The 24031-nt window shown below is 41.7% G+C and overlaps 1 pseudogene; it reads right to left on the minus strand.

Moving 5' to 3' along the window:
* Positions 1–9515: 9515 nt before the first annotated feature.
* On the minus strand, positions 9516–10022 carry LOC110532982 (E3 ubiquitin-protein ligase RNF170 pseudogene; annotated as a pseudogene).
* Between the last annotated feature and the right edge of the window lie 14009 nt (positions 10023–24031).

Consider the following 24031-nt stretch of genomic DNA (forward strand, 5'->3'; position numbering starts at 1 on the left):
TTGGTAATCAGGGCTGTATTCATTCTGCCAATTCTGTTGAAAAAAATCTTAACGGGAAGCAAAAGGAACGAAACGGGGATGGATCTAACAGAATTTGTCCAACAGAAACTCTAGTTTTGGTTGCCATCTAATGATTACACCCTAGATCAGCTAGATGCAGCCAAGAGTGTGCAAGGCGTTATTGAATGTGTCTCTATCTGTCACCTTGATTCCTCCAATTTGACTCTCGACATGTCTACCTACTTTATAAACTTTCATTCATAAGCTAGGCTTGTAGCAACCTATAAGGCCATGCTCATAAAACAAGTCTTCCTCCTCAGTTGTAAATGGCACCGACCGCCACTGATGTGAATCAACAGGAAAATGTTTTCACAATGCTAGAAATAAACATAATTATTTCACAATGTTTACAGTTGATATTGGGAATATCCAACATTTCTCGAAATACCTATAATTCAAACACTTGTGAAACACAATTATGATTTTTATTTCAGTATCATCCAGGTGGGGATTACACAAAATAGTGGATGAGGGGTGTATAATAGTTAGTCGCTGGTAAAGGGGTGGAGATGTGAGGTATAACTGTGATGTATAAGCTCCATCACAGTTGTACATACTTACAAAGTTATGAAAACTTCCTCCCTGTATATAAGTGTTGAATATTCAACGAGGCCCCTCCTATGTGGTTGTTCATCTGCCACTCAGCTTTTTCCATCTATTCATGAAGCATGCCTCTTTACAAATGGTAATGACACGGAATATGAATACTGCATCAAAATCAGACGTGTCATTATCTCCTGGTAATACCCAGTTTCCCCAGTGCTAGTAGAAAGTCTTATCTTATAATTAGCTGTGATAACAATAGCCACTCTGGAGCAGCCTGCCTGCCTCACTCACATTGGTCTTGTTTTATCTTGTTTTTAAATGAATCCATGAAATGTGTTTGTTAGGAGCGGGTAAATACTATTTTTACTTTGACATGCTCAGTCAGTGCTGTATACTTTTTTGGGGGCTGTGTACTAATTCATTGAAAATCTATATTTTCCATTTCATGAGGATGCCTAATGAATTACTGAGATGAGCATCATGGAGAGCTTATCTGAAATAATTTACCAAGTATATTGTAGCTTCACTCAGCTAATGCTGAGTTCTAATGCTAATTCTTTGCTAATTCAAATTCGAGATATTGTATTTTATTGTGGTTTAGCCTATATCATAGATCCCTTAGGGGTGTGGACATTTTAGATGAGTAGGCAGGCATTACATTACAATAAAGCACAAATAAAATCTAATTCAATCCCCCAGGAGTGCTCCACAACTACCTATCATCTCTCCAGGTTTTATTATGATAAACAGCATCCAGATAGAAGATCCACAGAAGTTTTCTATGGGGTGAGTTCAGGAGGGGCAAAAACATTGTTTTAATTAATCCCGCAAAAGAATACCAGCCGTGTATTTTGTTAAACAAAATCAGATCTTTTTTAGAAAGGGATGAGCTCAGCACATAGAGCAGGCTAATTATCACCCCACTCACAACAGGAACTAACAATGTATGGGCCCGCTTCAAAATGTCAAGATAACCAATTACCAAATAAAAATGGCCGTTTCTGGCTCAATGTTAGCCACTGGTGATGAAACCACCTGGGATAATGGGGGTGGAGGGGAGAGGAGTTCATGGATTTTCCAGACTATTCATGGCTGGTCAAAGAACGTGTAACAGGTGAAACAATAGACGTGTTGTGGCTCATGCCTGGAGTGTCCAAGGTTCTAATGCAAGGTTCAAGGTTCTAGTATCTGGTGTAAAATGAAAGATCCTAAGTCACTGTGCAAATGGACACCATAAACATGTAATACTATTTGAAAGATCTCCAGTCTTTTTACAAGTAGACACCATACATGTGATAACATTTGGCAAAGAACATTGCCAAACAGATTCATCATGCCACCAGTGGTGGGAGTGGAGAGAGTCAGCAGTTTTAATTTCCTCGGCATTTACATCACTGAGAATTTGACATGGCCCAACAACACACCCACTCTTGTCAAGAGGGCGCAACAGTGTCTCTACTACCTAAGGCAGCTGAAGAAATTCGTCATGCCTTCCCGGGCCCTCTCCAAATACTACTGCTGCACCATCAAGAGCATCCTGATTGGTTGCATCACAGCCTGGAACTGGAATTACTTATTCCATGACCACAAGGTCCTCCAGTGGGTGGTTACCACCCATCCACGACATCTACTCGAAACGGTGCCTGAGAATGGCCCAAAGCATCCAAGGACCCCACACACCCCACACACCCCAGCCACAAGCTGTTCGCTCCCTTACTTCCGGGCAGGCGGTATCGGAGCATGAGGTCTGATACCAACAGGCTCAGAGACAGTTTCTATCTTCAAGCCAACAGACTGCGGAACACTTGAACTGGACTGACCAAATGCTCTGACTAATTCAAGCACACACACACACACACACACACACACACACACACACACACACACACACACACACACACACACACACACACACAACTGCTCCTAGCAGGGTCTTAATATGATTGCAAAATGCTGCACAATTGAAACACCTGTCCTCTTTCCCCTCTTCCCCAAAAACACATGTAACTATTGGACTATACATTTTGCCTTCCGGTATTAAACGTAAGCTATTATATTCCACTTAGCAATTTACTTTATGTTTGTATTCTTATCTTATATTAATTCATATTGTTGTTGCATTGTCGAAAAGGAACCTGCAAGTAATCATTTCTTTGGATGGTGTATACCATTACTATCCCTTACACACGACTAATAAAACTTGAAACTTGGGTTTGCCGTTGAAATCAGAATGCATTAGCAGGTAAAGAACCCCATACCTACTGTAAAACATATTTGATGTTATGGGGCTATTTTGCTTCCATAAAGGTTGTTTCCACATAATTTCAATTAAATTACGTTGAACCGATGTGGAATAGATGTTGAATTGACGTCCGTGCCCCGTGGGTTGCCTTTGCCAGGAAACTGAAACTTGGCCGCACCTGGAAATTCCAGCAAGACAATAACCCCAAGCACACATGAATATCCATAAAGAAATGGTTAATTGGCCCAAAAAAATCTACATTTTGCAATGGCCATCTCAGTCTCCAGACATGAAACCCGTTGAAAACCTGTGGTTTGATCTGAAGCGGGTAGTCCATAATAGCACAGATGAAGGATATCAAGGATCTGAAAGGATTCTGTTTGGAGGAATGGTCTAAGATCTCCAAGTCATAAAACATTTTAGAAAAAGGCTCTGTGACGTTATCCTGGCAAGGTGAGGTATTGAAAGGACTAATTGGGGAGGCCAGGCTCATGGTAATGGCTGGAGCGGAATTAGTGGAAAAGTATCAAATACATCAAACACATGCTGTAGTTTGATTCCATTCGATTTGCCCCATTCCAGCCATTATTATGAGACGTGTTTTTGGGAGAGAAAAAAGTATTACTTGTTTAAAAAATATATCTTTCTCTGATCATTTTATTAGTATAAAAATAATATTATTTATTTTCTTTTTTTGCACACGATATAGCTCAGTATTCAAATTATTTATTTTATACAGTCATTTTGATCATCTTTATCAAGGGTGTAAATAATTTCAGACCCCACTGTATATTCCAGTGTCCCAGGATATGGAGATAGATGTCATGTTTTAGCGAAAAATGGGCCTAAGAATGACTGCAGACACCTCAGGTAGACAGAGTGCACAATCGGGGTGTGAGAGAGATAGAAAGAGGGAGAGAGAGAAAAGTGAAGATTGTGAAAGAAGGAAGAGGACAGGGAGAACCAACTACGATGTGAGGGGTGGGAGCCATTTTGAAGTTTCATACCTGCTTCAGGGAAGCATTGAGGTGAGCTGGAAAATATAGATATATCTCGGGGCTGGCTGGGTGTTTTCTTTCCTCTTTCATTCTCATGCCCCATGTTTTTGACAGGGAGCTCAGAATCACTGAGCTGTTGTCTTCTTATTTTATACCAAACAGTGGGACAGTACACACACACTTTAAACACATCACACAATCACAATCACAATCACATATACACACACACACACACACACACACACACACACACACACACACACACACACACACACACACACACACACACACACACACACACACACACACACACACAGTAACCTAGCTGTGCACTTAAAAACTACAGGTGCATCTGTCACGTTGACACTATTTGCTGTAGATACACTAAATCCACAGAAACAATTTGGTGGCAAGCTTCTCTGACACAAAAATGGGAGCCCAACCAAACTGCTCCTGACTGACTGACTCCCCGGCCTGTCTGGCGCCCAGCTTTAATGCATGCAAATAACAGACAGCAGTTGACACAGGCAGATTTAGTATGCTTTGCACATTCTTAGATCACAGGAAGGGGAGGGTAATTTATCGGCATTATTCCTTCCTCCGGATCCTTAATCATGCCTCTAGTGTTACCCTCTCTGACTGGGTAATTTGTGAGGAATAAACCGGAGCATTGTTTTTATCGGGGGCTTTTTCTGACGGAGACATTTCTTTTCAGACAGGCCCTGCTAACAGAGGGAGAGGAGAGATGCGGGGAGGGTGGGGCTGTGGCTGTTGCATGTGTTGACACTGGGATTATGAAATTACAAAAAATGCCTGTAGTTTAAGACAGCTAGCTAGGTAAACAATGAACCATAATCACAACTCATGATGTTACTCCCCGCACGAATCTGCAAGGTTCAATGTTAGCTAGCTAACATTAAGCTATAGCTAGCCAAGCAAATGGTTCTTTCTGTCAAAATTAGAAACGTGTAATATCTGAAAATGGCGCTAGCTATATCTTACCTGTATACATCTTCATGGTTGGACGTGTCTCCTGTCGGATGCCATGGTTGCCCTTAGTTTGAAGATGTAATCTGGAGACAGGTGTTTTCTCCATCTCCTTAGCTATCACATTTGAATTACATTGATTTCAAAACTCAGTCCTCCAAAAAGTGGAGAGCAACACTTATGCAGTTTTAATACACAATAAAAAAAATAAGTAGCATTAGACAGGATTACCTAGACATACTGACCAGCTCCAATAGACAGAAGCATACTATATGGCAGAACGGCATGTTCAGCCCACTCATTATCTCAGCCAATCAGGTTGCTCTCTTTTTCTTTGGCTAAACCAACTAGGCTCGTAATTTAACAATTGTATTCCTATTTACAGATGGCATATAATAAGTTTGTTATTAAGGCATTTCTTCCCCCAAAAAGCATTTTGATATAAAAAACAAGTTCACTTTCAAATCATCTCTCCTGTGAAATAGTGACTTGCGACATATGCCTAGTTTCCTGAAACGGGTCACATATCAGATGTTTTTGACTGGTCAACCATAATGTTGTCTGTGTGTTGTAAAAAAAAAAATACTAATAATTTTGTCCTTGTTTTTTTTTGTGATTTGTAAACAAAGACGGGAGTATGAGAATTGTTGCCAGCTACTGTATGCATTTATATATAATTGATTATCCTTTATAATACAGTACATTACATTATATTATTCATTACCTGTCACGACTTCCGCCGAAGTCGGTCCCTTTTTGTTCGGGCGGCGTTCAGCGGTCGACGTCACCGGATTTCTAGCCATCATCGATCCACTTTTCATTTCCCATTTGTTTTGTCTTTGTTTTCTACACACCTGGTTTCTATTCCCCAATTACATGTTCATTATTTAACCCTCTGATTCCCACATGTTGATTCCCGCATGTTTTTTATTATGGTCAGGTTGTATCTTTATGGCTGGTATTGCTTGCTGGGTTCCTTTTTATGCCCGTTATTTACGAGTGACCGGTATTTTCACGCACCTTTAGTATTTGTTTTATACTGGTGCAGTGGAATAAACTACCTTTTTCACTCATCTCTGCTCTCCTGCGCCTGATTCCATGCACCAGTTACCCACAGCCTGACATTACCATCAGCTCCTGTAATCTATACACTAAGTGTACAAAACATTAAGGTCACTTGCTCTTTCCATGACATAGACTGACCAGGTGAATCCAGGTTAACTCTATCATACCTTATTGACGTCACTCGCTAAATCCACTTCAATCAGTGTAGATAAATGGAAGGAGAGAGGTTACAGTGCCTTGCGAAAGTATTCGGCCCCCTTGAACTTTGCGAACTTTTGCCACATTTCAGGCTTCAAACATAAAGATATAAAACTGTATTTTTTTGTGAAGAATCAACAACAAGTGGGACACAATCATGAAGTGGAACGACATTTATTGGATATTTCAAACTTTTTTAACAAATCAAAAACTGAAAAATTGGGCGTGCAAAATTATTCAGCCCCCTTAAGTTAATACTTTGTAGCGCCACCTTTTGCTGAGATTACAGCTGTAAGTCGCTTGGGGTATGTCTCTATCAGTTTTGCACATCGAGAGACTGAAATGTTTTCCCATTCCTCCTTGCAAAACAGCTCGAGCTTAGTGAGGTTGGATGGAGAGCATTTGTGAACAGCAGTTTTCAGTTCTTTCCACAGATTCTCGATTGGATTCAGGTCTGGACTTTGACTTGGCCATTCTAACACCTGGATATGTTTATTTTTGAACCATTCCATTGTAGATTTTGCTTTATGTTTTGGATCATTGTCTTGTTGGAAGACAAATCTCCGTCCCAGTCTCAGGTCTTTTGCAGACTCCATCAGGTTTTCTTCCAGAATGGTCCTGTATTTGGCTCCATCCATCTTCCCATCAATTTTAACCATCTTCCCTGTCCCTGCTGAAGAAAAGCAGGCCCAAACCATGATGCTGCCACCACCATGTTTGACAGTGGGGATGGTGTGTTCAGCTGTGTTGCTTTTACGCCAAACATAACATTTTGCATTGTTGCCAAAAAGTTCAATTTTGGTTTCATCTGACCAGAGCACCTTCTTCCACATGTTTGGTGTGTCTCCCAGGTGGCTTGTGGCAAACTTTAAACAACACTTTTTATGGATATCTTTAAGAAATGGCTTTCTTTTTGCCACTCTTCCATAAAGGCCAGATTTGTGCAATATACGACTGATTGTTGTCCTATGGACAGAGTCTCCCACCTCAGCTGTAGATCTCTGCAGTTCATCCAGAGTGATCATGGGCCTCTTGGCTGCATCTCTGATCAGTCTTCTCCTTGTATGAGCTGAAAGTTTAGAGGGACGGCCAGGTCTTGGTAGATTTGCAGTGTTCTGATACACCTTCCATTTCAATATTATCGCTTGCACAGTGCTCCTTGGGATGTTTAAAGCTTGGGAAATCTTTTTGTATCCAAATCCGGCTTTAAACTTCTTCACAACAATATCTCGGTCCTGCCTGGTGTGTTCCTTTTTCTTCATGATGCTCTCTGCGCTTTTAATGGACCTCTGAGACTATCACAGTGCAGGTGCATTTATACGGAGACTTGATTACACACAGGTGGATTGTATTTATCATCATTAGTCATTTAGGTCAACATTGGATCATTCAGAGATCCTCACTGAACTTCTGGAGAGAGTTTGCTGCACTGAAAGTAAAGGGGCTGAATAATTTTGCACGCCCAATTTTTCAGTTTTTGATTTGTTAAAAAAGTTTGAAATATCCAATAAATGTCGTTCCACTTCATGATTGTGTCCCACTTGTTACAGTTTTATATCTTTATGTTTGAAGCCTGAAATGTGGCAAAAGGTCGCAAAGTTCAAGCGGGCCGAATACTTTCGCAAGGCACTGTATTAAAGAATAATTGTTAAGCCTTGAGACAATTGAGATATGGATTGTGTATGTGTACCATTCCGAGGGTGAATTTGCAAGACAAAAGATTTAAGTGGCTTTGAACGGGGTATGGGAATATCGCTGCTGGTATTTTCTCGCTCAACAGTTTTCCATGTCAACAATGATCCACCACCCAAAGGACATCCAGACAACCAGAGTCCATGCTGTGACAAATTGAGGCTGTTCTGAGGGAAAAAGGGGGGGGGGGGTGCAACTCAATATTAAGAAGGTGTCCTTAATGTTTTACTAGCATTAGTTGAAGGGGGAAGAGATATTGAATATATCCCAGTGTTATACTTAATCAACACAACACACAAGTGTGGTATCCAATTACCTCAGCTGTAACAATAATCAATACGGATAGGTAATCAAAATGGTATATTCCATTTAGCTATTGCTTCCTTAATTAATATAGCAATCATGTGTACCAAATCAAACAATGCAAAGCATCAACTGCTGTGTGGTGACAAAGTTCAACAGAACTGACTGTTTAGTAACATTTCTATTATTATTATTTTTATGTTAGCAAGAGAGAGAACTTCACATTTAATATACCAGATTGGATTGTACTTCTCAAACACACCTAAATGTATGAAAGATCTATAGTTGCAAATACAAACAAAATGGTAACTTCAGATCAGCCAGTTCAACAATCCAAATTGTTGATTTATTTTAGTAGTATAGTGCTCCAATAACCTTACCAAAAGAACTATACTGTTTTGTTGATATCCCTCCCCCACACCCACCTGATAAAGTTCCCCTGATTATAGGGACTTTATTCTGGGGGACTTTTATCGGGGCCCCATTGAAGGCCAAAGCACTAGATAAAGATCACTGACCGGCACAGTGTGTTTGACCTGGCATGATATAAATAGGTATTTGATTGATTACATACTCCTGTCCAGTGGCTGTTTGTCAACCTGACAGTCTGAGTCACCTGCCAGTCTGAGACATAGATGAAGAGGAGCTAGATGACAAAGAAGTCGGGGTGGCAGGTAGCCTAGTGGTTAGAGCGTTGGACTATTAACCAAAAGGCAGAATGCAAGACAGAATGCCCGAGCTGACAAGGTAAAAATCTGTAGTTCTTCCCCTGAACAAGGCAGTTAAACCCACTGTCTCTAGGCCATCATTGAAAATAATAATTTGTTGTTTAAATCAAATCAAATGTATTTATATACAGTAGCCCTTCGTACATCAGCTGATATCTCAAAGTGCTGTACAGAAACCCAGCCTAAAACCCCAAACAGCAAGCAATGCAGGTGTAGAAGCACGGTGGCTAGGAAAAACTCCCTAGAAAGGCCAAAACCTAGGAAGAAACCTAGAGAGGAACCAGGCTATGTGGGGTGGCCAGTCCTCTTCTGGCTGTGCCGGGTGGAGATTATAACAGAACAGGGCCAAGATGTTCAAATGTTCATAAGTGACCAGCATGGTCCAATAATAATAAGGCAGAACAATTGAAACTGGAGCAGCAGCACGGCCAGGTGGACTGGGGACAGCAAGGAGTCATCATGTCAGGTAGTCCTAAGGCATGGTCCTAGGCCTCAGAGAGAGAAAGAAAGAAAGAGAGAAAGAGAATTAGAGAGAGCACACTTAAATTCACACAGGACGCCGAATAGGACAGGAGAAGTACTCCAGATATAAAAAACTGACCCCAGCCCCCCGACACATAAACTACTGCAGCATAAATACTGGAGGCTGAGACAGGAGGGGTCAGGAGACACTGACTTGCCTAGTTAAATAAAGGTTTAAAAAAAGGCCATGAAGCCTATCAGGCCGAACAGGGCCTTGGGGATGAAATCTAGCGGACAGGCTAGGTAGATAAGTGCCCCACAGAGACACAAGATACGTCCAGAAGAGGTTGCCCATGGAGAACATCTTCCTGAAGGCGTGGCACAACAATGTGGGGATGTTCCGCAGGGCGATCCATGAGAGATCTGGGCTGGCCTGAGAACCACCGGTTGTAATTACTGAGATCCTGCAAGTTGAGTATTGGCTCAGCCTGCCCATCCTGGACCTACTGCAGTGAGGCGTGGTCTTGGAAGAGCAGGAAAATCTAGTTAACCATTTGTATACAGATGGGCCAGTTAAAAGCTCCAAGCCAAATCCAAGACCTCCAATACACAATTATACAGGAACCCCTTAAGCCTGGGCTCAGCGGGGGTTTCCTGCTCTGACGGAAGCTGCTCCCGAACAGCACACACATGCTCCTGGTTCTTTGGGTGGATGTTTTGTTGATAATCTGTGCAGAGCATTGTTAGAAGTCCAATGGTTTTATTACTTCCACTCATATTCTGCACTACATATCAATTGGAATTATGGTAGTATGAGAGAGAGAGATTGTGAATCAAAGGACCTGTCCACAGTCATGCAAAACGGGCCTGATGTGGGTTGTCCGAATAGAATCCCCTTAAGTGCCCCCCTTCTCCCAGTTTAATAGAAGTCAATATTTCAGCTTCAGTTTAATAACATTGAACCAAACAGAGATTTATTAAATATCAATTGAATGAAATTATTTTAGAATTGTGTAATATTTCAATATTGTGTTGAAATGTTTAGACAGTGGGGAAAACTCTGCAGGTTAGAAGAGCACAGGTTAGAAGAGCCCAGCTTCCCCAACTGATCCATTTCTGGGATGAAGGGGAAACAAAATAAGGAGCCACATTACATTTCATAATGGTCGGAGAAAGTTTGTCAAGGCGTTTGCAATGCCAGGGTTGTGGGTTCGATTCTCTTGAGGGACCAGTACGAAAATGTATGCACACACTACTGAAAGTCACTCAAGATACGAGCATCTGCTAATGGCCTAAATGTAAAATGTTTATAAAAAATGTTTGTGTCAGTATTACTGCTCCCAAATTAGATACTCCAATACAGGAGATATGATGCAAGATTAATTGAGATTGTATGTCAAATCAAATCAAACTTTATTAGTACATGCACCAAATACAAGTGTAGACTTTACTGTAAAATGCTTAGTGAAGTAGTGCAGTTCAAGAAGAGATAAGAAGATATCTCTTAAGATATTTACTAAAATAAAAAAGTAATCATAAAAAGTAAAACAATAAGAATAACAATAACGAGGCTATATTCAGGGGGCACCGGTACCGAGTCAGTGTGCATGGGTACAGATTAGTTGAGGTAATTTGTACATGTACTGTAGGTGGTGGTGAAGTGACTAAGCATAGATAATAAACAGCGAGTAGCAGCAGTGTACAAAAGGGAGGGGTCAATGTAAATTGTCGAATGACGATTTTATTAATTGTTGTGGTGGTTAATTTCTGTCTTATCAAATGAGGAGAGACAAACTTAACACATGAGTCAGAGTTATACTTAACCTACATATTTAATAATAAGAGCTTTGCAATAGCCATGACTTTCAACGATGCACCATTTCTAATGAACCGTTGAGAGTGACAACACAATGGCTACTGAGATATTTTATAGCAAAGATACATCGCCCTAGTCGACATAACAAACCACAGATATTAGGTTAGTCTCCCTGAGATCCCAAGTTTGAGGGATCCCTTGTGCACAATTTACCGAGGTCATCAGGAGCAGTCACCAAGTGAAGATTCACATCCCATCCCCATCGCCAAATGTGGTTTAGGAATAGGTAAAGACACATTCACATATGAAAGCAATTGTCCATCCTGTCCTCTTCCCTTTCTGATATTCTGCATAGCACCAGAGACATGTAAAAGACTAGCCTGACCTCTCCCCTCTCTGGGCCCCAAGTGACTGAGCCCCAGCTGAGGGAAGAGGTGCAACTGCCAACACCAGAGTCCAAAGGGATACATTCTAATAACAAGTATATCACATAAGCATGTTATGCAGATAAGACATCTTAATTATGTATCTTACCCAACTATTTCTGATTCATCCACCACATTGTTCAGCAGTCTTATGTCTTGGGGGAAGAAGCTGTTGATGAGACTTTTGGTCCTAGACTTGGCGCTCTGTTACCACTTGCCGTTCGCACTACCCTCTGTAGCGCCTTACGGTCAGATGCCGAACAGTTGCCATACCAGTCGGTGATGCAACCGGTAAGGATGCTCTCGATGGTGCAGCTGTCAAACCTTTTGAGGATCTTGGGACCCATGGAAAATATTTTCAGTGTCTTGAGGGGGAAAAGGTTTTGTTGTGCCTTCTTCAAGACTGTCTTGGTATGTTTGGACCATGATAGTTCGTTGGCGATGTGGACACCAAGGAACTTGAAACTCTTGACCCGCTCATCGATGTACATTTTTATTTAATTTAATTTGAATTTAACTAGGCATGGCAGTTAAGAACACATTCTTATTTTCAATGACAGCCTAGGAACAGTTTATTAACTACCTTGTTCAGGGGCAGAACAACAGATTTTTACCTTGTCAGCTCAGGGATTCGATCTTGCAACCTTTCTAGCAATCTTTCGGTTACTAGTCCAATGCTCTAACCACTAGGCTACCTGCCCAGTGGTTCAGCCCACCTTTTCCTGTAGTCCACGATCAGCTCCTTTGTCATGCTCACATTTAGGGAGAGGTTGTCCTGGCACCACACTGACAGTTCTCTGACCTCCCTATTGGCCGTTTCATCGTTGTCGGTGATCAGGCCTACTACTGTTGTGTCATCAATAAACTTAATGATGGTGTTGGAGTAATGTTTGGCCACGCAGTCATGTTTGGCCACGCAGTTGTGGGCGAACAGGGAATACAGGAGGGGACTAAGTACACACCCCTGAGGGGCCCCTGTGTTAAGGATCAGCGTGGCAGACTCAAGAGTTGCCTACTCTTACAACCTGGGGGCAGCCCGTCAGGAATCCAGTTGCAGAGGGAGGTGTTTATTCCCAGAGTCATTAGCTTAGTGATGAGCTTCATGGGCACTATGGTGTTGAACGCTGAGCTGTAGTCAATGAACAGCATTCTCACATAGGTGTTCCTTTTGTCCAGGTGACAAAGGGCAGCGTGGAGTGTGATTGAAATTGCGTCATCTGTGTGTACTCATGAATTGGAGTGGGTCAAGGGTGTCCGGGAGGATGCTGTTGATGTGAGTCATGACCAGCCTTTTAAAGCACTTCATGGCTACCGACATGAGTGCCACAGGGCGTTAATAATTTATTCAGGTTACCTTCACTTCCTTGGGCACAGGATCTATGGTGGTCTGCTTCAAACATGTAGGTATTACAGACTCGGTCAGGGAGAGGTTGAAAATGTCAGTGAAGACACTTGACAGTTGGTCCAGGCATGCTTTGAGTACACGTCCTGGTAATCCGTGTGGCTCAGCGGCTTTGTGAATGTTGACCTGTTTAAAGGTTTTATTCACATTGGCTACCGAGACTGTTATCACACAGTCATCCAGAACAGCTGGTGCTCTTGTGCATATTTCAGTGTTGCTTGCCTCGAAGCGAGCATAAAAGGCATTTAGCTTGTCTGGTAGGCTCGCGTCACTGGGCAGCTCGTGTCTGGGTTTCCCTTTGTAGTCCGTAATAGTTTTCAAGCCCTGCCACATCCGACGAGCGTCAAAGCCTGTGTAGTAGGATTCAATCTTAATCCTGTATTGACGCTTTGCTTGTTTGATGGCTCGTCTGAGGGCATAGCGGGATTTATTATAAGCGTCCGGATTAGTCTCCCGCTACTTGAAAGTGGCAGCTCTAGCCTTTAGCTCGATGCGGATGTTGCTTGTAATCCATGGCTTCTGGTTGGGATATGTATCCTCTCTCTCCCTATATTACAAGTACCTCTCCTTTCCCCTTCCTTACCTGGTGTTGAGGTAATGCAGGGTTCTGCATTCTCCTCCCAGGCTCCCTGTGAATAAAATGAGAATGAAAATGTGGGAAACATACAGTAGATGACTATGCACATAGTAACTATATTACGTCTCGCTAGTTCATTGGGGCAGCTATATACAGTCAATGCGTGGATCACACCCAAAGAAACCTAAGTAGCTACTGTATTTAAATTCTCTTTAATTGTAATGTATTTTTACAACAGATGATTTGAGGTTTAATTGCAAATGCATACATCTGCTTTTGGGTGATGTACAAACAGCTTGTTTCGTTGGGCCTGTGTAACAGGTCTCAGGTGTGGGACACAATGAAATAATAAATATATATCTGATAAACATATTTGCTGAACATTCATTTGAAATTAAAAACATTCACAAACGCATTAACGTCTTTCTCAATTACATATACAGTGGGGAGAACAAGTATTTGATACACTGCCGATTTTGCAGGTTTCCCTACTTACAAAGCATGTAGAGGTCTGTAATTTTTATCATAGGTACACTTCAACTGTGAGAAACGGAATCTAAAACAAAAATCCAGAAAATCACATTGTATGATTTTTAAGTCATTAATTTGCATTTTATTGCATGACATAAGTATTTGATCACCTACCAACCAGTAAGAATTCCTACTCTCACAGACCTGTTAGTTTTTCTTTAAGAAGCCCTCCTCTTCTCCACTCATTACCTGTATTAACTGCACCTGTTTGAACTCGTTACCTGTATAAAAGACACCTGTCTACACACTCAATTAAACAGACTCCAACCTCTCCACAATGACCAAGACCAGAGAGGGTGTAACGACATCAGGGATACAATTGTAGACCTGCACAAGGCTGGGATGGGCTACAGGACAATAGGCAAGCAGCTTGGTGAGAAGGCAACAACTGTTGGCGCAATTATTAGAAAATGGAAGAAGTTCAAGATGACGGTCAATCACCCTCGGTCTGGGGCTCAATGCAAGATCTCACCTCGTGAGGCATCAATGATCGTGAGGAAGGTGAGGGATCAGCCCAGAACTACACGGCAGGACCTGGTCAATGACCTGAAGAGAGCTGGGACCACAGTCTCAGAGAACACCATTAGTAACACACTACGCCAGCACATGTCCAGGCCCGTCTGAAGTTTGCCAATGACCATCTGGATGATCCAGAGGAATGGGAGAAGGTAATGTGGTCTGATAAGACAAAAATAGAGCTTTTTGGTCTAAACTCCACTCGCCATGTTTGGAGGAAGAAGAAAGATGAGTACAACCCCAATAACACCATCCCAACCGTGAAGCATGGAGGTGGAAACATCATTCTTTGGGGATGCTTTTCTGCAAAGGGGACAGGACGACTGCACAGTATTGAGGGGAGGATGGATGGGGCCATGTATAGTGAGATCTTGGACAACAAACTCCTTCCCTCAGCATGAGCATTGAAGATGGGTCGTGGCTGGGTCTTCCAGCATGACAACGACCCGAAACACACAGCTAGGGCAACTAAGGAGTGGCTCTGTAAGAAGCATATCAAGGTCCTGGAGTGGCCTAGCCAGTCTCCAGACCTGATCCCAATAGAAAATCTTTGGAGGGAGGTGAAAGTCCGTATTGCCCAGCGACAGCCCCGAAACCTGAAAGATCTGGAGAAGGTCTGTATGGAGGAGTGGGCCGAAATGCTGCAGTGTGTGCAAACCTGGTCAAGAACTACAGGAAACGTATGATCTCTGTAATTGCAAACAAAGGTTTCTGTACCAAATATTAAGTTCTGCTTTTCTGATACATCAAATACTTATGTCATGCAATAAAATGCAAATTAATTACTTAAAAATCATATAATTTGATTTTCTGGATTTTTTAGATTCTGTTTCTCACAGTTGAAGTGTACCTATGATAAAAATTACAGACCTCTACATGCTTTGTAAGTAGGAAAACCTGCTAAATTGGCAGTGTATCAAATACTTGTTCTCCCTGCTGTAGCTCTCAGCTCTTCATGAAATTTAATGATAACACAAAAATATTGTCTGGTGGTGTTGTACAAACCACTAAAATACTACTCTTGTATTACATAGTCTACAACAGTACATACAATTATCTCTTTAGACAGTTTACTAGTAAAATATATTATAGAAGAGGTATATATTCATGTAACAAAAACCCAAAGACTAGCTAAAACAGGAGCTAAAGTTAGTGTCAATTTATTTTATTTATTTTTTTATTTATTTTACCTTTATTTAACCAGGCAAGTCAGTTAAGAACAAATTCTTATTTTCAATGACGGCCTGGGAACAGTGGGTTAACTGCCTGTTCAGGGGCAGAACAACAGATTTGTACCTTGTCAGCTCGGGGGTTTGAACTCACAACCTTCCGGTTACTAGTCCAACCACTAGGTTACCCTGCCGCCCCAATTGGGCATGCTAGTGCTAAGCATTTGACAGTCAACTACAAACTTCATAAAATATAACTGGTTAAAATACATATAATTGGCGTGTCTCATATGTATACATGAAAATACAAATAATGTGAGCCTTAATTTGTTCGATTAAATCCATTAGGGGCAAAAAAACATGTACTATAAAAATAAATTCTGCTACAGAGGCAGTTGGTATGTAATGACTTTCGAAATATGAGTTCTGAAATTTGTTTTTTTTTGTTGTTGTTGCACTTCCCCCGTGAAACGTCCGTGCATGGCACTGCCTACTGGTGACACTCATAAACATCATCGTCAATAAAGTGAAGAAATGGCTAAATGCTTTAGGAAAGCAGCCAACATCTGACCAACAACATTGTTCATGGTTAGAAATATAACTTTGCAAAGACTATGATCAGCATTACAGTGTTCAATATAAAAAGTCACCAACACTTCTATCCTTTGCCAATTAAGTTGTCTGTTACCCAAGGTTCCTTGAGATGTGGACAGCATTCCGTATAAAAAAAACCCACTGCATAACGTTCAATTAAACAGAAACAGCATTTTTATGAACAACCAATTGGAAGACAGGGAGGGGTTGGATTTAGGGCTGTTTTGGTGACCTTATTACCGCCATACCGGTGGGCACAAGTCATGATGGCAGTCAAATTCCATGTGACCTTGTCGTCATGGTAATTAGGCTTCTCCAAGCTCTGATGCTGCTGATGGTCATTAGTAGACTGCCAATCTTGCTAACTGCTTGGTACTCCGCACTCTATTGTCCCTCTAATCACTCTGACATCAATGTAAATGTAATCGAAAATCTAATCAAACACTTCATGAGAGCCCATGAGCTCATGTTGCACAACATTTCTATAGACATTTCTATTTTGTTCCCGCTGCCCCTGTTTCGAGACAGGTGCATGGTAATGGTCCATTCGAAATCAAAACAATTTTCACACATATATTATTTAGTATATGTAAAGACAAGATTAAATCAAGAATAGTGTGATGGGTGACAATATTAGCCTATGACTTGTGAATGATATATTATCACATGGGAATGATGCCCAGTTTAAGGCAAAAAGCGTATGCTTTTTTGCGACTTTTTTCAAATCATAGTCGCGCACCTCATGTAGCCTAGCACATAGGCCGAAATGTTTCGAGAAGGTTTGTATCACAACTAAAGTGGCCAAATAACTACTTAAAATAAAGCACACGGTTGTGCCGTGGAGGAGATCTTTGTGGGCTATACTCAGCCTTGTCTCAGGATGGTAAGTTGGTGGTTGAATATATCCCTCCAGTGGTGTGGGGGCTGTGCTTTGGCAAAGTGGGGTTATATCCTTCCTGTTTGGCCTGTTTGGCCTTGTCCGGGGGTGTCCTCGGATGGGGCCACAGTGTCTCCTGACCCCTCCTGCCTCCCTTATTTATGCTGCAGTAGTTTATGTGTCGGGGGGCTAGGGTCAGTTTGTTATATCTGGAGTACTTCTCCTGTCTTATTCGGCGTCCTGTGTGAATTTAAGTGTGCTCTCTCTAATTCTCTCTTTCTCTCTTTCTTTCTCTCGGAGGACCTGAGCCCTAGGACCATGCCTCAGGACTACCTGACATGATGACTCCTTGCTGTCCCCAGTCCACCTGGCCGTGCTGCTGCTCCAGTTTCAACTGTTCTGCCTTATTATTATTGGACCATGCTGGTCATCTATGAACATTTGAACATCTTGGCCATGTTCTGTTATAATCTCCACCCGGCACAGCCAGAAGAGGACTGGCCACCCCACATAGCCTGGTTCCTCTCTAGGTTTCTTCCTAGGTTTTGGCCTTTCTAGGGAGTTTTTCCTAGCCACCGTGCTTCTACACCTGCATTGCTTGCTGTTTGGGGTTTTAGGCTGGGTTTCTGTACAGCACTTTGAGATATCAGCTGATGTACGAAGGGCTATATAAATAAATTTGATTTAATTTGAGTGGTTGTATTAATTTGGGATCTATCGCATCCAACTGTCCCAGACTAGGTTTGCAATATTTTTTTCACGCATAGAATATAATAGGTCAACTTTTGTACTATGGGGGATAGTAGATTGACATAGGCTAGTGCTTTTTCTGTTCGTTAGGCCTGCTCATCTTGTTGGGTGACGAAAAGTAAATGTGGACAGTTCTTCCAATATCTTCAATATGCGCCTCAGAATTGGAAAAGGACACGTGCAGACCGTTGGAACATCTACAGTACATTTTTAAAAGTCAAATAAATCCATGTAATATAGCCTACACCATCACAATAAATTCATTATTTATTTTAGACAGGTCTAAAGAAACACAAAATGAAAAAATTTAGTCTATTTCAGAAGATCAGAATAGCATGCTCTGCATACGTCCTGCGAACATCCCGGATGTGTCTGTTATTTAATTTATTGTGGTTGGAATAATTTAATTCAGTCTCAAAGTATCTACAGTATCTATCTAATCTAACCACATCCACTGACCATTATAACAATAAGACAGCATACGATCAGAAACTCAGTTGAATGCAAGACATATTGTCAAGTGATATCTTCAACAGTTCTGTGAAAACACAGGGGCGGTGGGTGAAACAAGGCGTCAACAGTCCCAAAATAGCCCTAGCTTGAGGGAGAGTTGGAGTTGGAGAGAGAAGCCTTGGCTCTACAGAAGAGCTGCTTTGGAGCTCTGTGTTGAGTCACTGCTAGTTTACTCTTCCCTCTCCTTCCATAGACAGCAATGCCATGACAGTTTAGCTTTCAGGCTACACTACAAAGAGTTACCTGACAGTGGGCTAGCTGCTTCAGAGGGCTTTTACACCTTCATGCTGGCCTGTTGTGTTTTTCCCAGGGCCAACATGGTCATGCTTCAGCTATGCACTGACTAATAGACCAAAGTAGAGCAGACACATATATGCATGCACATACAGTACACACGTGGGGATTACACACACACACACACACACACACATTAGAACACAATTTCCTTCTCACACACAGCACACACATAGAGGAATGATACTTTGTCCCTTTGTCCCTGCATACTTTCTTTAGCTTTAGACCTCTGTGAGTGCACTGTTGTCGATAGCTGATGGTAAAAGAGGCCTTACACTGCTACACCACACTGATGCTATCATGGTTGACTGCTGCTCTGAGGTGTGTATGAACAGGATAGAGAGGTGGGATGGAGAGGTGGGAAGCATTTTGTGTTTAAAGATGTATTTAGAGTTATGCGATAAAAATGAAATGGACAACATGTCCTTCTGTATTACTGACAAAGAAAGTCAGCTTTGAAACACCTCTCTGCTAGTTTTACACACTTGTAGCACTTCCAACACATTTTAACTGCATCGATTTGGGAACAACATTCAACTGTGGGGTGTTGAATATTGTACCTGAAGGGGGGGGGGACACAGAGAGTGAAACTACACACTACACATCCCCTCGTTGACGAATCAGAGTTGAAACTGATTGATGAAGGTCTATGCTTGGTGCCACAAATATGTAAATGGAGGAAGATTTCTTCTCTTGCAGGCACTTAGCACACTGCAATGTCGGCTCCATAATTAATTGAGTGAGTTAGCCTAGGTAAAGTCCCAACACCTGGTGCCACTGCCTTAGCTTAGCATCACTCAGCAACAGCAGCATGCATACAGATTCCGGTGGGATCAGAGGAACCAGTGCCTCACTTCAAAGCAACTTGGTACATTTATTATTTAACAGAAATATGTATTTTGCAGTAACACATACCTCCTATAGAGGTAATGAGCAGAAGTTATGGGACATTTTTTGAGAGGAGATGGATGTAAGTGTGTAGCTTTTCATTGGTTTATCCTCTTATGGATTTATGGCATAGTTTGAGTCATGGGCATTACGTTTGGGAGTCAATGTTGCTTCTGGTTAATTGAAATAAAATAACTTGTACATGTTTCCTGTTAAAAGGCTGATTTCATGACAATTTCATGTTCACTGATGGTTGACGATTATGTCATATCTATGTAATCAATTACTCTAAGTCCCTATAGAGAACCAGAGGAGAAAAGCTGATGTAATGAATCCCGAAATAGTATAGGCAATATATTAATCCCATTAATATAACATGTTTGTTATACAAGTGTTCACCTCACCATTTCACCCACTGACTCACTCTATAAGATGGAAATTGTTGTTCTACACTATCTTATACAGTTTTGGAGAAAGGGCATATATGGGCATATTTTTACATTGTGAAATGATAGAAATGCTTTCATTTTTTTTGCATTATTATGCAAAAATAATGAATGCATTTGTAATCATCACCTGCATTCATTTTACAAAACATTGTGCCTGGCATTGGCTGAGAAAAATTACCACTAGGCCTACATACAGTACCAGTCAAAAGTTTGGAAACTATCAGGAATCAAGGTAAGACCCAGATCCAGACACGTAGACTAAACAATGGTTTAATAGTCCAAGGGGCAGGCAAGAGACAGGTCAAAACAGGCATGGGTCAATAATCCAGAGAAGGGGCAAGGGTACAGGTCGGCAGTCAGGCTTAGGGTCAGGCAGAGTGGTCAGGCAGGTGAGGGTCAGAGATGGGACAGGTGAGGGTCAAAACCAGGAGGCCGAGAAAAAGCGAGGCTGAGAAAAACCAGGCGCTGACAGGACAAACGCTGGTAAGCTTGACAAACAAGACGAACTGGCAACAGACAAACAGAGAGCACAAGTATATATACACAGGGATAAGGAGGAAGGTGGGCGACACCTGGAGGGAGGGAGACAATCACAAAGACAGGTGAAACAGATCAGGGCGTGACAGATTTCTCCATTGTAGAATATTAGTGAAGACATCAAAACAATGCAATAACATATGGAATCATGTAGTAACCAAAAAAGTGTTAAACAAATCAAAATATATGTTAGATTTTAGATTCTTCAAAGTAGCCACCCTTTGCCTTAATTACAGTTTTGCATACTCTTGGCATTCTCTCAACCAGCTTCATGAGGAATGCTTTTCCAACAGTCTTGAAGGAGTTCCCACATATGCTAATCACTTGTTGGCTGCTTTTCCTTCACTCTGCGGTCCAACTCATCCCAAACCATATCAATTGGGTTGAGGTCGAGTGATTGTGGAGGCCAGGTCATTAGACTCCATCACTCTCCTTCTTGGTCAAATAGCCCTTACACAGCCTGGAGGTGTTTTGGGTCATTGTCATGTTGAAAAACAAATTATTATCCCACTAAGAGCAAACCAGATGGGATGGCGTATCGCTGCAGAATTCTGTAGTTGTTAGGTGCCTCCTAAGAAGAGGAAGGTGCAGGAGTCAGGAGCAGGAGAGCAAGGAATTCCAGTTGGCACAGTTGTTTATTATAAGTCCCAACCCACCAACAATAGGCGGAGAAAATCACGAAACACACGGAGGAGAAACCTCTACTCCTAATACAGTACCAACGGAACAACGACTGTGAGGGGTAAAAAAAAACGTGGCGCAAACACGCACCCCTAACAGAGCTAACACAGCAAAATAATCTCACACAAAGGCTAGCAGGCAGCGGAGGTTAATAAACCCACCGAAATTAACAAATCAGACACAGGTGATAACAAAAACAGACAGACCTAAACGAAAAGGAAAAATGGATCGGTGGCAGCTAGTAGATCGGCGACGACGATCGCCGAGCACTGCCCGAACAGGGAGAGGAGCCACCTTCGGTGGACGTCGTGACAGTAGTAGCCATGCTGGTTGAGTGTGCCTTGAATTCTAAATAAATCACTGACATTGTCACCAGCAAAACAACTCCATCACACCTCCTCCTCCATGCTTCACGGTGGGAACCACACATGCGGAGATCATCCGTTCACCTACTCTGAGTCTCACAGCGGTTAGAACCAAAAATCGCAAATTTGGACTCATCAGACCACAGGACCGATTTCCACTGGTCTGATGTCAATTGCTCGTGTTTCTTGGCCCAATAAAGTATCTTCTTATTATTGGTGTCCTTTAGTAGTGGTTTCTTTGCAATAATTTGACCATGAAGGCCTGTTTCACGCAGTCTCCTCTGAACAGTTGATGTTGAGATGTGTCTGTTACTTGAACTCTGTGAAGCATTTATTTGGGCTGCAATCTGAGGTGCAGTTAACTATAATTAACTTATCCTCTGCAGCAGAGGTATCTCTGGGTCTTCCTTTCCTGTGGAGGTCCTCATGAGAGCCAGTTTCTTCATAGTGCTTGATGGTTTTCGCGACTGCACTTGAAAAAACTTTCAAAGTTCTTGATATTTTCCATATTGACTGACCTTCATGTCTTAAAGTAATGATGAACTGTTCTTGCCATAATATGGATATGGTCTTTTGCCAAATAGGGCTATCTTCTGTATACCACCCCTACCTTGTTACAACACAACTGATTGGCTCAAATGCATTAAGAAGAAAATCAATTTGACAAAATAACATTTTACAAGGCACACCTGTTAATTGAAATGCATTCCAGGTGAAGCTGGTTGAGAGAATGCCAAGAGTGTGCAAAGCTGTCATCAAGGCAAAGGGTGGCTACTTTGAAGAATCTCAAACATAAAATATATTTTGATTAGTTTAACACTTTTTTGGTTACTACATGATTCCATACGTGTGATTTCATAGTTTTGATGTCTTTATTGTCATTATTATTATACAATGTAGAAAATAGTCAAAATAAAGAAAAATGCTTGAATGAGTAGGTGTGTCCAAACTTTTGACTGGTACTGTATATCTAAATAAAAATATATGTTGGTCAGTCCAATAAGCATGTTAATATACACAACCGAAATGTCCATCCAAAAAGTATCCCAAAATACACATCACTGTACGTACATTAGCTGAAGAGAATATTGTAATTATAAATATTAGTCAAAGACAGAGGGCGATAGAGAGCAAAGAACTGGCCACTGCTGGAATTCAGATGAGCCTCAAAAATACAGCCGCAGCCTTTCTCCTTTTCTTTTATTGCGATGCCATACCTTCACCGCACAGCACAGATGGCTACGGGTCTCTATGTTAAGTGGGAGAGAGGGGAAACCTTTACGGGAGGACGACCTCACATGCACGCGTGCACTCACGTATTTTAGCGTTCGATTAATGTAAATTATTCCGCTTTGGCATCAATATATTTTTTGTCAGGGAAGGTGTTTAGATCTAGACTTGTTTATACATTCCAATGTTCTGAGTTTAATTGCCCACCATGGGCTATAGCCCCACACTGCAGCATCACACATCTCTGCCAGGGATAGTTCTGGGTGGGTTGCGCAGTGTCCAAGTGTCGCACGCTCCGACTAGCCCATCCACGGAGGTGTCTAGGCTGCATTCATGGAAATAATAAGGGGCAAGGTAACACTGAGCTCGCTGCTCCGGAGAGAACAAAGCCACAGGCGACCACACACATTTGTATCAGTAACCACAGATAGAAACCTCAGCGCTGCGCTCAGAATCCAACACGTAGGGGCCTATATCTCTCCGTTTGGTCATAATAATCTACTGAACCAACAAATAATTATGTAGAATTAGGCTACATAATGACTGGACGATGGAGAGTCATCGGTTAAATATATTACTTGGATATAGAACTGTAGGCTATCATAGCCTACATGCGTAAAAGTTTGACAACAAATACAAGCGAAAATGGAACCGGCGTGTTGGAATAGTCAAGCCATCACTCGAAAATGAGCGGCAACTATCTCAACTTTAGTGAGAAATATATATTACGGCCTGCATAGCACCGTCTTCATAGCACGGTCTACTGGCTACAGACATCTTATGACTGTGTAATAAACAAAACACCACCATGTAAAATGCGGCAGTCCAATCTTTTCTATTGGCGCATTATAGGCTAAGCCATAACGCAATTTACACATTGAATTAATGAAGCGGCATCCTCGTAAAATGGTTCACGATAGAGTGTATCTTTTCTAAGCCATCTCACTATTCCCCCACCCTGACAAAGACCATTCGAATGGGTAGTGTGTGATGCATTGCAATTGCATTTTCTTCATGTGGTACTGAGTCACATTTGGTTAAATCATCCCCTTATTAACAAGAAACAAAAAACCTATCGTCTCTCTCCCTCCCTCCCTCTCCTTTTAACAAATAGGCCTACCCTCTAGAAACCTACC

This window comes from Oncorhynchus mykiss, chromosome 9, assembly GCF_057628025.1.
Source record: "Oncorhynchus mykiss isolate SJ-2025 chromosome 9, ASM5762802v1, whole genome shotgun sequence".
Taxonomy (NCBI): domain Eukaryota; kingdom Metazoa; phylum Chordata; class Actinopteri; order Salmoniformes; family Salmonidae; genus Oncorhynchus; species Oncorhynchus mykiss.